This window comes from Thermobia domestica, chromosome 8, assembly GCF_964235325.1.
Source record: "Thermobia domestica chromosome 8, izTheDome1.hap1.1, whole genome shotgun sequence".
NCBI lineage: Eukaryota > Metazoa > Arthropoda > Insecta > Zygentoma > Lepismatidae > Thermobia > Thermobia domestica.
In genome coordinates, this window is record NC_137461.1 from 134,404,549 (window position 1) to 134,417,873 (window position 13,325).

Below are 13,325 nucleotides of genomic sequence, written 5' to 3' on the forward strand. Positions count from 1 at the left end.
ATAAAGATTATAATTCTTGTTAACTTATCTAATGTGTTGCTGGAGAAAAGGTCAGTCATCTTCACTGTGTTTGTAAATGTAGAAACAGGGAAAGCCATCTTTTTTAATGTTCCGGAGAGTATCCGAGTTTCCATCAAGTGCAATGGAAAAAGTAGCATTGCAAATTTCGCTCGCTATCAAGTCGAACAGGGTGGTGTAGTAAATTCCTCGAAACTGTTACATGCAACAGCGTACTGTTCATACACTAATTACATGATTCCTTTTCGAATAAGCTGATATTGATAGCAAAAATGGAACGAAGTTAAAATACGGGACATTTCCCTGTCCCAACTAAATTTACGGGAATGCGGGAGACTAGGGCCCAAAAACAGGACGTATGGTAAGCTTAAGCGAAAATAAATAGTTTTATGTTGAAGTATCCATTTCCGATTCTTCTGCATTTAATTCGGGAATTTCCCGAGCACTTCTTTCACGGCGTGTACATCAAAACATCCACTAGTACGGAAATTTGAACTCTGCACTTCAAATAGTAAGCGTTACATAGTCTTCGGAACCCCTTAGTCTCAGTCTCTGTCTCAGTCTTGTCTTCGCGGGTTTTGATTTTTTGAAGTGTCGGGCTATTGCCCCTGCCTTCCATTTCTTTTGTGTCTTCCTTGGCTTTGTTTTCTGACGTATATGTGGTGGTGGAGTCGCTACTGTCGCGCCCTCCTGTGTTTTTCCCTGTGGCTGGTTTGTTGGTTTACGATTCTCTCACGGGGGTCGTGGCATTCTGTGAAGTCTTCTTCGTGGGTTTGCATTTCCTATTGCTCTTATTGTGGGGTTGGTTGAGAGTTCTTTCTTTCTCCAGAATTTGGTGGATTGATGTCGTCTAACTTCCTCAAGCAACGGGAGGTCCAGGTCTTCGTGCAGTTGTGCTACTCGCGTGTCCCTGGAGTGGCCGGTTATGGTCCTAATCACCTTGTTTTGCAACACCTGCAGTGGACGTAGATGTGTTCTATACGTATGCTGCCAGGCATTGTGCCCGTATAGTAGTATCGGTCTAATGGACATCTTGTAGATGTGCCGCTTGATGTTTTGAGACAGGGACGCTGCGAGTAGCATTGGAAGTAGAGCCATGAAGCGCTGTAGTGCCTTCTTGGTGGTGTTCTGCAGGTGAGTGGCAAATGTTAGGCGTCTATCCAAGTGGATTCCCAGATATTTCGCCGTATCTGTCACTGTGAGTGCCGTCCCTCCCATCGTGAGATTTACTTCTCTTCGCTTCCTGTTACGGGTGAAGTCCACCACAGCTGTTTTCCTCGCGTTGGTCCTGATTCGCCAGGTCCGTGTCCAGGTTTCCAGGTGGTCGATGTGTCGCTGGAGATACACCGTTGCGTACCTGAGATTGGAGTGACTGGCGAATACTGCAGTGTCGTCGGCAAATGTGGCGATCGTTGTGTTTGGTGATGTGGGGATATCGGCTGTGTATACTGCGTACAGGAGAGGAGATATGCAGGATCCCCGAGCAATTAAGTTTCTTAAATTTGACAAGAATTTTTACGCTATTGCTGGTGTTGCTTCTACAGAATGCTTATTTGAAGAGTAGCAACAAATGACTGAACTAAACTGTTATTGTTTGAAAACCGAATTTTAGTTGAAGAAACTTCTGTTTTACATCAAAGGTAAGAAATACTACTAATAGTTTTACTAATGTATTTGCATATGTACTATTAGTACCGGCACCTATGACCTTAAACACGTCAAACGTATGAGTGATAATGTCCCTCGGTGTCGCCAAGTCGACGAGCATAGTATTCACGGAATATATTTTCTAAAGTACACAATTGCTTATTTTACTTCAAGTAGGCTATAAGCATAATCCATGCATTAATTTGTTCTATAACTATCTCAAGCTAAGGTATTTTTTTAAAATTCATTTAGTGCATTCAGAACTTTATAAAGGTCTTATGTTGAATGTTGTTGTATACCTTAACGTGAAAGCCTTTAATTCGCCGAAGGAAAGTCTAAAATCTGATAAAAATCACTTCACCTTAGTTGTACCAATAATATACTAACAAATAGGTAAAAAAAAAAAAAAAAAAAAAAACAGGTGGGTTTTAAAGTGTTTTTTTTCAGGTGGGTCCAACCCGAAAAAACCCACCGGGTTTTTTCGGGCTGGGCCCACTTGGGCAAACCCTGCCTCGCGTAGCATAGTCACTAACGCTCTTGCCTTTGGTATAAGTGGTCCTGTCCCAGGTTCAATTCCCGTTGGGAACACTCGGCCGAAAAAGTGTAACAGTTTTTTGAGGTCAGTCATCTTGAGTGCGGCTTTTCCTGGGGTTTCCTCATTCACACCAGGCTAATGCCGTGATGGTATATAATAATAGTCCCAAGCCGCTTTTTTCCTTCCCCCATCCTTTCTTCCCTCTCTTTCATCGGATAGTGTGCTTACCGAGGGACGTCATCCATCATATACATGACGGGCTAAGTGGTCATAGATGCCGACAGCTCAGAAATCAAATTCTAATCCTAAACCTAGTGAGTTCGCACCTAGTGTTATGTCAAAAGTACTCGTAGCCAGGTTCCGAAATGCCGCATATAATCAATAGGCGCACTTTTGGTATATTGGCATAGAATATATCCATTTGATATCGACACAGAGCGACTTCGTGACTATATTGTTGGCATACGATCGACGTTCGACTCACAGTGTTAAGATCATGTAGTTCGGTTTTACGTTAGAGTTTCCAACTGACCGGTAGCTTATTTCACCGGGCTGGCCGGAAATATGGCTGTTATTTTGATTAAGGCCGGTGACTGGTACAAACTTGTTACCAGCCTCTTTATAACCGTTATTTTGAAATCTGTAATCCAGAATAAAACATCAAACATCGAAGTTCTTCAACAGTGTCTTTACAAATACAAATTTCCGTTGTATTACACATTAGCATAAAATTTATGGCAGTTTTTAAATTTAACATAAGAAATTTGATAATGATTAGATTTTACTGTGTTTTCAACAATAGAGACAGACAGTGGCATAAATATAGCGATAAATGGTACATTTCCTTTCCATGGGTGAGTCCGAACAGAGATACTTCACACTTAGGTTTATATCATAGAGAATTTTGAGGGAGTGTCGGTAATTTTATTTTCCAGCTTTGGCAACCCTATTTCACGTTAAAGTTTAAGCTCATACTTTACGTAACATAAGTGCTGAGAGAGACTTCCAAATAATCGACGTCCAGATGTAAATATCTTGTGCAAAAGAAATTTCAAGCCTATTACATATTATAATGTTTACTAGTAGTAGTAACACTTAAACGTGTATTATTATGCATAGGTATATCTTATATTAATATGTATCCACATGTCACTATGTTTACACAATAATTAATAAAGGTTGATTCCGAAATGTTAGCTATTAAGTTCAGGTATTCTGTACCCTCTTAAAGTAATAAATAATGCTGCCAGGAGACGAGACATTTTTTGTGTCTCGTTTCGTCTCGTAAATGAGACGAGACAGAACCCTTTGAGACGTCACGTGAAATGTCTCGTCTCGTCTCGTGTCTCCAAAATGCGAACACAGTTTTTGAATTTATTTAAAGATTTATTATATTATTTGTCTTCGAAATGTATACCAGCGTTTATTATTTCAAATGAGGACTATCCTACAAAGAACAAGGAATACCTAAAGTTATTTTTAATTGATTCTTTCATTTCCATTTTTCAATCGATTCAAGTTTAACTATTTTCTGACAGTGTTCCAGATTTAAGAATAATGTTAAAGCATTCATCGAGATCATTGTTTCAGATTTCAATCCGGGCGCTGGTAGGGATATCTATACGTAAAAATCGTATTATAGAAGTACAAGTTCTCTTAATGGCAGATTTATCAGTAACTAACCATTGTATCATGGTCTTTCTCGTTCCCAACAAAGACAGAAACATGTCAGGCATTTTCGGCACTAAGTTCTGAAATGATTCTAGTTTGACAATAAAATTGAGTTTTATTTGTATTGTTTTATGATATTATTCAAACCCAAGCCATTTTTGAAATCGGAAAATCACATGGCCTCTTTATTTGTTGAAGTGGCACCAGAGGTTCTGAAAAAAGGATTTCAGAATGAGTGGGGAAGTCTTGCCTTCCAACTGTACCTTCGGTATTGACAAATATTTTTGTCGTAGTAATTAATTACTGGTTCAGTCAAAACTAAGCTGTCGTTGCTGGAAGATTGAGTCGTGTTGTATGTTGTGCTCTGTTAACCAAACCAAACTTTGTTAAAAGTTGTAATTTTAACCATTTGGGAAAACAGCTCTTTTCTGTGCACCTCAGCCGTTCTAGTGTCGCCACGAAACGAGACATTAATTATGTTGTTCTTTATACTTTTTGATATTTCGTTTTTTTTACAACAGAAAGAACTAACCTTCTACCTACATTTGTCGAAAATCTAAATGTGGCAACGCAGCATTGGTTGTTGTGCGCTTGCAGTATATATATGTATATTTATACCTACATCTATCTATTTTTCTATGTATCTCTCTCTCTATGTATCTCTCTATCCATGTACGTATATATATATATATATATATATATATATATATATATATATATATATATATATATATATAACAAAAGTGACTGCGTTTGTGATTTAATAACTCTTGAACTACCCGACCGATCTCGATCAAAGCCTCAACACAGATCCTGCCTGGAATAATTTGTATCATTTCACTCTGACGATGCAACTTAGGGAAGGGAGAGATGGGGATACATGAAAATGAAGGGAAATGACCGATATTAGTGTCGAATCCATAGTTTTCGGGATCACTGAAGTGAACAGTAACACTTCCCATGCCGTTTAAATCCAAATTCAGTTCCTTGACTTGAGAGAGACAAGGGGAAATATATAAAAATGACGAAAATAACCGATATTAGTGTCGAATCTTTAGTTTTCAGGATCGCTGAGACGAACAGTGACACTTCCGATGTCGCAAAATGAAAAGTGTTCTTCTCCTATGAATAACGGGCATTCTGCTAGTATTTTATGTACCACGTGCGTACACTTTTACTTCTCTATATGCAACTGAATTGCATCTACAGTATATTGAGGACGCTTAAAAGGCATGTTTCAAGAATTGCCTAATTCCTACATCTAAGTCTGCAATTACTTTTTACTGGCGTGGAAAGCAATTACAAGCTATTTCTTTCGTCCAGTTATTATTCTCAGAGTTTGGATTTGATGCTAATGACTGTGTGGACATTATGTGTTACTAGATGCATAATATTATATAGATGCTTTTTCTCATATGGTAGGTATCAATAGACACAGCCAGATTTGTTTAAACGTTGTTTCAGGGATATCACAAAAGAACTTCAACACCTCACCTCGTACTATGAAGTTTTGCGATCAGCTCAGTTTGCGACAAAATCCACTTTAGACCATATAGCTATAAACTGTGATTGACATGATAATAAGACTAATGAGCAGCGAAAAATGTCCAGTTTACGATCAAACGTGACTGGTTCTTTGAACGATTCATCTCGACAAAATAAATCGCTCAATCAGTTGCCGATTTCTATTTCTTTATATTATGAAGAGATATAACTAATAGAATATCAGCTGGATGAAATTACTCCTGACCTTTAGTACGATGCAGTTGCTTATTACTAAAATAATAATGAAAATAATAGAATTAGTCATCAACTTACACTTACTCGCACTTAGCGACCGATTAGAAAGATTAGGTTAGGTTTTCGTTATTATCAGCGTCCTATATAATAATAATAATAATAATAATAATAATAATAATAATAATAATAATAATAATAATAATAATAATAATATAACTTCCAAATCGTCTCTCTATATCTGTTCCTGTACTCATATGAACTTCCTAGTTCGATAAAGTTTTCGGATTCTCATTGAACTTTATTGCTGTCATTCTCTGGTTGCCAATCAGATATTGCTAGTCCGAATTAATCACCCCAATCAATCGACTTATCATTAATTAGACATCCAACGATTTATAATAAAAGAGATATCCTGGGTATCTAAAAAAAAATAAAATAATTATTTTCCTTCATTCATTTCTCGAAGAACCTTCTCAAAACTACATAATGAATTACAAACCGTTAAAAGGAATCTTCAGAATTTAAGTAAATAAATCTTCAGCGTGTGTCTTATGGAAAATATTTTGGGATTAATTGACAATGAGGGACAGACTTAATGACATTTATCGTGAAGCAGTTTGTAATGTCCCATCATCTTACGTGATGGCATTACAAATACATAATTTCTTTGTGTCTTAATTTCCAAATAGTTATTCATTTTTTATTGCATCTTTATAATTATATTTTAGTTAAATTCATAATTATTAAATGAATTGTTAATTTGGTGGCAAATAAAGACTTAAAATTCTGGTATACTTAGCAATGGTCTAAATTAATTATAGCCTCGTGAAAATTCCCTGTTAACTTATACCATGTTATTTACGTATCAGCTATTCAAATTTTATCAGTTTTAATGGTAGAAGGATTTCATCATGCTAGAATTTACTACAGAATGATTTTCACAATAGATTGCAATATTATTTCAGAAGTAATATGTCAATTTGGGATTATGTCATAAGGAAACATACTTATTTTGTTGGAATAGGTTGACGTGCTAATACAGAAGTATTTGACTTACTGGTTTACAGTTGGTGTGTCTAATAAATAGTTAAGAATGACGAATAAAATAAAAATAAATATTCTGATATTAAAATATTGCAATGAATGAATGAAATGTTCTACGACGAAAGTTAATATAAATAAATATAGTAAGATAAATAAATAAAAGAAAGTATATATAAATATGTTGAAAATGAAACAAACATAGTTAACTATTTTCTGATCCAACTGTTGTTTAAAGATATAGCTCAGTATAAGTACTAGTGCGAACCTAAAATCAAGCATATTAAACAACACATAATAGAAACACACATAAACAACCTTCTAGAATAAAATACAGAGGAAAGAAAGATCTAGAATCATTTGAAGATAGCAATGCAAAAGATACACTGACACAGAAAGAACTTCAAAATTATTAAAGTAATCTAAGAGACATTTACACAACAGTATAGTAAGCAAACATTTTGCCCACAGACATGCTAAATAAATCATATGTAATGCAGTGTTGTCAATTGAGCACAAAATGAGGTTTTGTTAAATGGCACGTAACACAAATTATAACATCTAGCATATCTAATTATGAGTAGAACCATACCTCTAAAGTCGTGATGTACAGTACTGCCAACGTTTGAAGATAGGGCTATATGAATCTCAGATGTAGAAGAGTACATATAATGCAAGATTCGAACTAGTTGAAATCGAAATATGAGACCACGAACAAGAATACAATCGCTGAAATACAAAAACAACGGACAAAGCACATTGTCAAAGCATTTTTGCCAAATAATAATGTCAGAATAGTACCAAAATACAGCACATAAGCTGAAATAATCCTTGCTTTTGGATGACCAATTAGTCCACAGGCTCGCTGCTTGTGCACAGTTTCGATTTCTGATTCTAACGTTCTGCAACATAGTAGTAGTTGGAATCCTACATTAAACTAGATGCAGAGCCAAATCCAGGGGGGATCAATTCGGGACATTTGCTCAGGGGCGCAGCTGGTTGATAGTATGTAGGGGACGCCATTTCGATGCAAAATTGTGAGTAAGAGGGGGCAAATAAACGTCTTTGCAACACCGCCAAACTGGCTACCAATAATGTGTTAGGTGATACAATATTACGTGCATTAGAAAAGTGACCCTGCTAATCAATTGTCAGTCCAAACGCATGCATCATTTCAGTTTTGTGTGTTGTGTTTGATACTATTCTTATTTTCCACTGGGCAAAACTGCTTCTTCACTGTGCTTCGTCCATTATTTTTGAACTTCAGCAATTATATTCTTGTTTATGGTCTGATATTTTGGTCTCAACTAGTTCCAATCGTGTACTGTATGCACTCTTCTACATCCGAGATTCATATAGGAATTCATATAGCCCTAGCTTCAAACGTTGGCAACATTGTACATCATGACTTCACAAATATGGTTCTACACGTAATTAAATTTGCTAGACGTTATAATTTGTGTTCCATGGCATTTTACAAAACTTCATTCTGTGCTCAGTTGGCAACACTGCATTACATATTATGTTATTGAGCATGTCTGTGGGTACAATATTTGCTTACTATACTGTTGTGTAAATGTCATTTTGATTACTTTAATCATTTTGAAGTTCTTTCTGTGTCAGTGTATCTTTTGCATTGCTATCTTCACATGATACTAGATCCTTCTTTCCTCTGTATCTTCTGTGCTTTTCGATGTCGGCCCGTAAAACTTTAGATTTCTCCATTTCTTCACTCCTCTATCGATTGCGCATTGTTTGATTGGGCAATGCTATTATCAATATAAGGTGTTCCCTTGAAAGTTCTCATTCCTAGTTCCGTGTTTGGGTAAGGGAAAGATTAAACTGTGAAAACTAAAATCACGTAATGGTTTTGTATGCCTAGCACGTGGTACTTACTTGTATCCAAAATGACATAGTACATTCTGCATCTTCTCGTTGTGAACTATCGATAGTATGCATTGTTGAGAAATTTTGTCAGTGCGTTAAAGGATGTTTTTGAAAATGACAAAATTGTATTATTGTTGTCAAAATTATATTTTTCTAGAAAGTCGTGAGATTTGTTGCTAGGCGCAAATATTTTTATTTTGTAGCTAGAGAACAGAAAACATAGTTCAACTTAGCGACAAAGTAGCTAAATTGACAACGTTGGTCTGAAGATTGAAATTTATATCCATCTCAACTCACTTGAGTACCGACTGGTCGTGGCCGCTGAACTATTTAAAGAATCATTTTACCTTATCATTCCGTTAATATATTCCAAGCGTCGTAAATGCTTGGTAAATAGGTAGAAATCCAGTTGAATTTATTGCAGAAGTTAAGAGAAAGACACAAGAAATAATACAATTTTGAAGAATCAGGCACGAACAAAAATGTTTGACACATTGTATAGTTCTGGTCACAACAATGGTACTCCCTTTCAGAGACTGCCTTTCAGAGACCCAGATTGTATAGGCTACCCTATCAACATTTCAAGTTTCAACCTGTTTGGCCTGGCCGTTGATAAGTGAGTCACTCACTCATTCGAGGTTATTCTTTTTTCGGAATACTCCAGCTTAGTCTCACATTGTCATTCCACTAATGCTTCAATCATCATTCATTTGCCTTAATCATCGTCTCCATTAGCCTAAAGGACACAATCGTGGGACCTTAAACTGAAAAATCTAATTTCATTTCATTTTTAGAAGTTCTCATATATGTATCAATCTCATGGGAAGGAGATCAGTAGTGTTGGTTTCTGTATAAATCTGGAGAACCCGTTCAGGTATATATTTTGTGGTCGGATATCATCTATTAAAAATCAATGAGAATTTTACTACAAATACGGGGAGAGAGTAAAGTTTGGATGGTCGGATTACCTTAGCCCCCTTGAAGGAGATAATTATCCTACCATATTCCCCCTAGAACCCTAACAGCACAAGATGTGCTAGGCATGTGCCATTTAGGTGTCCTAGCTATTTTTAGGTACCCGACACTTGGTACATATGTTATTCATGTGCTAAATATGTACTTTAGCTATCTAGGTTTAGGTACTTGTTACACCTAATTGATATTTGCAACTATGTACCACAAATATAGCATTTATATACCTGGCTCAGTTTCGCACTCTAACAGTCATTTGTTTTTATGTTTTCACTTGGGACATATATCTGTCATGTTCTAGGTACGTCCTTTAGGTATACAGTATATTGTTTCAGATACCCTAACAGCACAAGATGTGGTAGGCATTCGCCATTTAGGTGTTCTAGATTCATCTTCCACATTTGATGCATTTGTTCCTTCTTTTTCTAAGCGATTGTGAACTAGAAGCAATAAACGTATCAACTTTATTAGATGGCAATTGTCGCCGATCATTTGAAAGTGAATATGGAAGAACCATGAAATAAAGTAAATAGACACTCGTCAATTTTTTATAAAATTACGCGGCGAGTAGATTTTATCTGATCCCAAACGTTTATAGTCGAATATATGCGGTTAAAGGAGCACTCTGATTAGCCGAATACAAAAGATCTCAAAAATTTATCCCTCTACAAGCGACGTTCTGTTTGTCGCTTCTGTGACTAAGTCGGAAAAGCAAACGGTTAGTAATCCAAAAGTTGGTGGTTTGCGCCCACTCTAGGCTAGCCCTACATTTTTTTACTTGTTTTAAAGTGTTGTTTAGACTCACCTTAATGTAAACACATTACTCATATAGGTGATTTAACATATTTTGGGGGAGTAATTTTGTAGTTCATTGAAGCTTACGGCATGGGGAACATACCTAGAACATACTAGGCATGTTCCCCATGTACATGTCAGGCATGTGCTTAGGTGCGGACATAGACTATGACTATCACTTGCCATCCATGTGATTTCTTTCTTCAGAAGTATATAAGGCACATACTTGACACATTCCCATGTACTCGAGGGAACATGATATGCATATGCCTGCCATGCAATTGTGCTGTTAGGGAATGTCTCTGGGTGAGCTGTCCGAGGAAGTAAATTTTGTTTTCATGTAAGAATGAAAGATTGGCGGGAAAAAGTGTTTTATACGTTGTATTTAATGAATAGTATAATTTTAAAGCTCATATAATCTTCTGTTATACGTGTGGCGAAAAATTACTTTACAAGCTACTTCTGGACATAAAATCAACTGTCAAAATCTAGGCCATAAGAAAAAGAAACAAATACTCTCTTAATGACAATAGGCTTAACAGTCACGTGACACGGAAGTTTCTGTTTGCCGTGTATGTGTATGTCTACGCTTTCTGTAGTATATGCAGACATTTGACCTCGTTTAGTGACGTAGTTTACATTTAAAACAGAAGCACAGGAAGTGCTTGTTCTTATTCTAACAGTGTATTGAAATCAGTTCAGGAGCACCAGAGCTTTCAACACCAAAGGCTGCTGTTGAACTAAGAGTCTAACAAATGTCAAGGACCTACATAAAACAAGTAGATATAAAATGATTACAGTATTGTTTTAGAAATATTTTATTGCGGATTACACCTATAGACGTAACAAACAACTGCTTCTTGGCTCAGGGTTTCTTGTGTTATTTTATCTGAAGAAAAACAACATAATTTCAAAACACCAAATGACGTCGAACGAAACTTCCTTCAGTGATATTTATTGTAAAGCTTTCACAAACACAGTTACGTCAAAAAATACATCACAATTCCATGGTGGTTAGATCCAAACACGTGCAGCATGTGAATAAGGCTTTTAGTGTACGATTTGTTACTATACAGGGTGTTTTAAAACAACACCGACAACGTTTGGGAAGCAATTCCTGACACCAAGATAAGAGAAAAAGTATGGACCAACCTGGGTGCACAAATGCTTCCTTTCGGAGTTATAGGCCACCGAAAACATGAAAAAATGAATTTTATAGGTCCATAGCACCAAAACTATGGGATCTACTGTAGTCGGATTAAGACTTCACTTAGGAACCAGTAGGTGCCCTATTCAAATATCCAAGTTTCAGGATACTGCGCTACTTCCACAACCATTTTTACGAAGGTAGTTGTAGTTGGAGAGTACTTTAAATTATATACCCGTAGCCAAACTCCCTTTATAAAAATTGTTGCGTGAGTACCGTAGGATTCTGAAATATGGATATTTAAATAAGGCACATGCTAGTTCCTAAGTGAAGTCTTCATTCGACTTCGGTAGGTCCCATAGTTTTCGAGCTATGAACCTTTAAATTTCATTTTTTCATGTTTTCGGCAGCCTATAACTCCGAAAGGAAGCAATTATGCACCCAGGATGATCTATACTTTTTGTCTTATCTTGGTGTCAGGAATCAGCTCCCAAACTTTGTGAGTGTTGTTTTGAAACACCCTGTATATGAGGTGTTACACAAAAAGAAACGTACTGAACTGTCTAAGTTTTGATGCTGACTGCATTACTATTTGAGGGTCTCATTTCGTACGGATTTGCTTAATGCTACGCAAAATGTGTGTTTTAGTTTATTATAATCGGTACAGCATTTACAATTGCATTTTCTAGCTTTTGTGTAGTTTTGCGGAAACTTTTGCGAAGACTGGAACGGAATGAAACCCCTGATATGGCCATCACTTTTACAGTAATTGCTTTCGAAATTCACACTTCTGCATTCGCTGCTGCCTTTGTTGGTAAGATTAGTGTAAGTCATTTTTTGTGAGTTTACATACGAGGTGTGTAGTTTTCGACTTGACTTCTTCAACTATAAGTGAAAACCTGTTCTCCTCAGGCCAGATTTCAACCATATAAAAATCACATGCCATCAGTTTTGCCGAGTAGAGTGACAGTACAGTAGAACCCCTCTCGTCCGCCCTCGGCTGGTCCGCCAACTAGTTGATCCGACTGTGCTCGAGCTGAACGTGTCCCGACTCGTCGATAACTCACGAGGCCCATTGTCATTTATTTCTGTACTGTACTGTGCACTTTTTTTTATCGCTTACTGTTCCTTGCTTTTAGTATTTTCCTGTATTTTCTAATAATCCGACGTTTTCTGTGTTCCGACCATATTCCCAGTCCGAAAGGTGATGGATTAGGGGGGTTCTACTGTAATGCATTTATGTTTTTAAAAAACTGAAAATACAGCCTTATGGACCAGCACGTTGTTCTGAAACAGAATTAATATCCAATTTCTACAGTTAAGAATCCTTTTTCCTCAACTTTCACTTTTCTGCGAATCCAGGATTTTGTTAAGAAGTTATATACTTTCGCGTGTGATTTTCTCCGTGTGTAAAGAACCACTGAATGCCAGAAATATTAGTCTATCCAGCGTAAATTCAGATTTCGAATGTGATGAAAGCCAATATGGCGACTTGTTTTCTTCTATATTATTATCAATAAAATAATATGTATATTTGTTTCTGTGCGTGTGATATTTTCACAGAGAAAGGAGTCACCTAGAGTTACCATATTTTGTGAACAAATAATCTTCACCAGATCCAACTGCGTTTCGATTTTTGACTTTGGGTCCAAATGTACACATAAAAGAAGAAGATATATACGCAAGGTGACGGATTTTAGTGTCAAATTCATAGTTTTCGGGATCACTAAGATGAAAAATGACACTTCCGACCCCATTCAAGTCCAAATTTGGCCTCCATCATCATGAGATGTGGTGGAGAAAAATAACAGGTCCAAATGATCGATATTAGTACGGAATCTATAGTTTATATAATTTATATAATAAGATCGT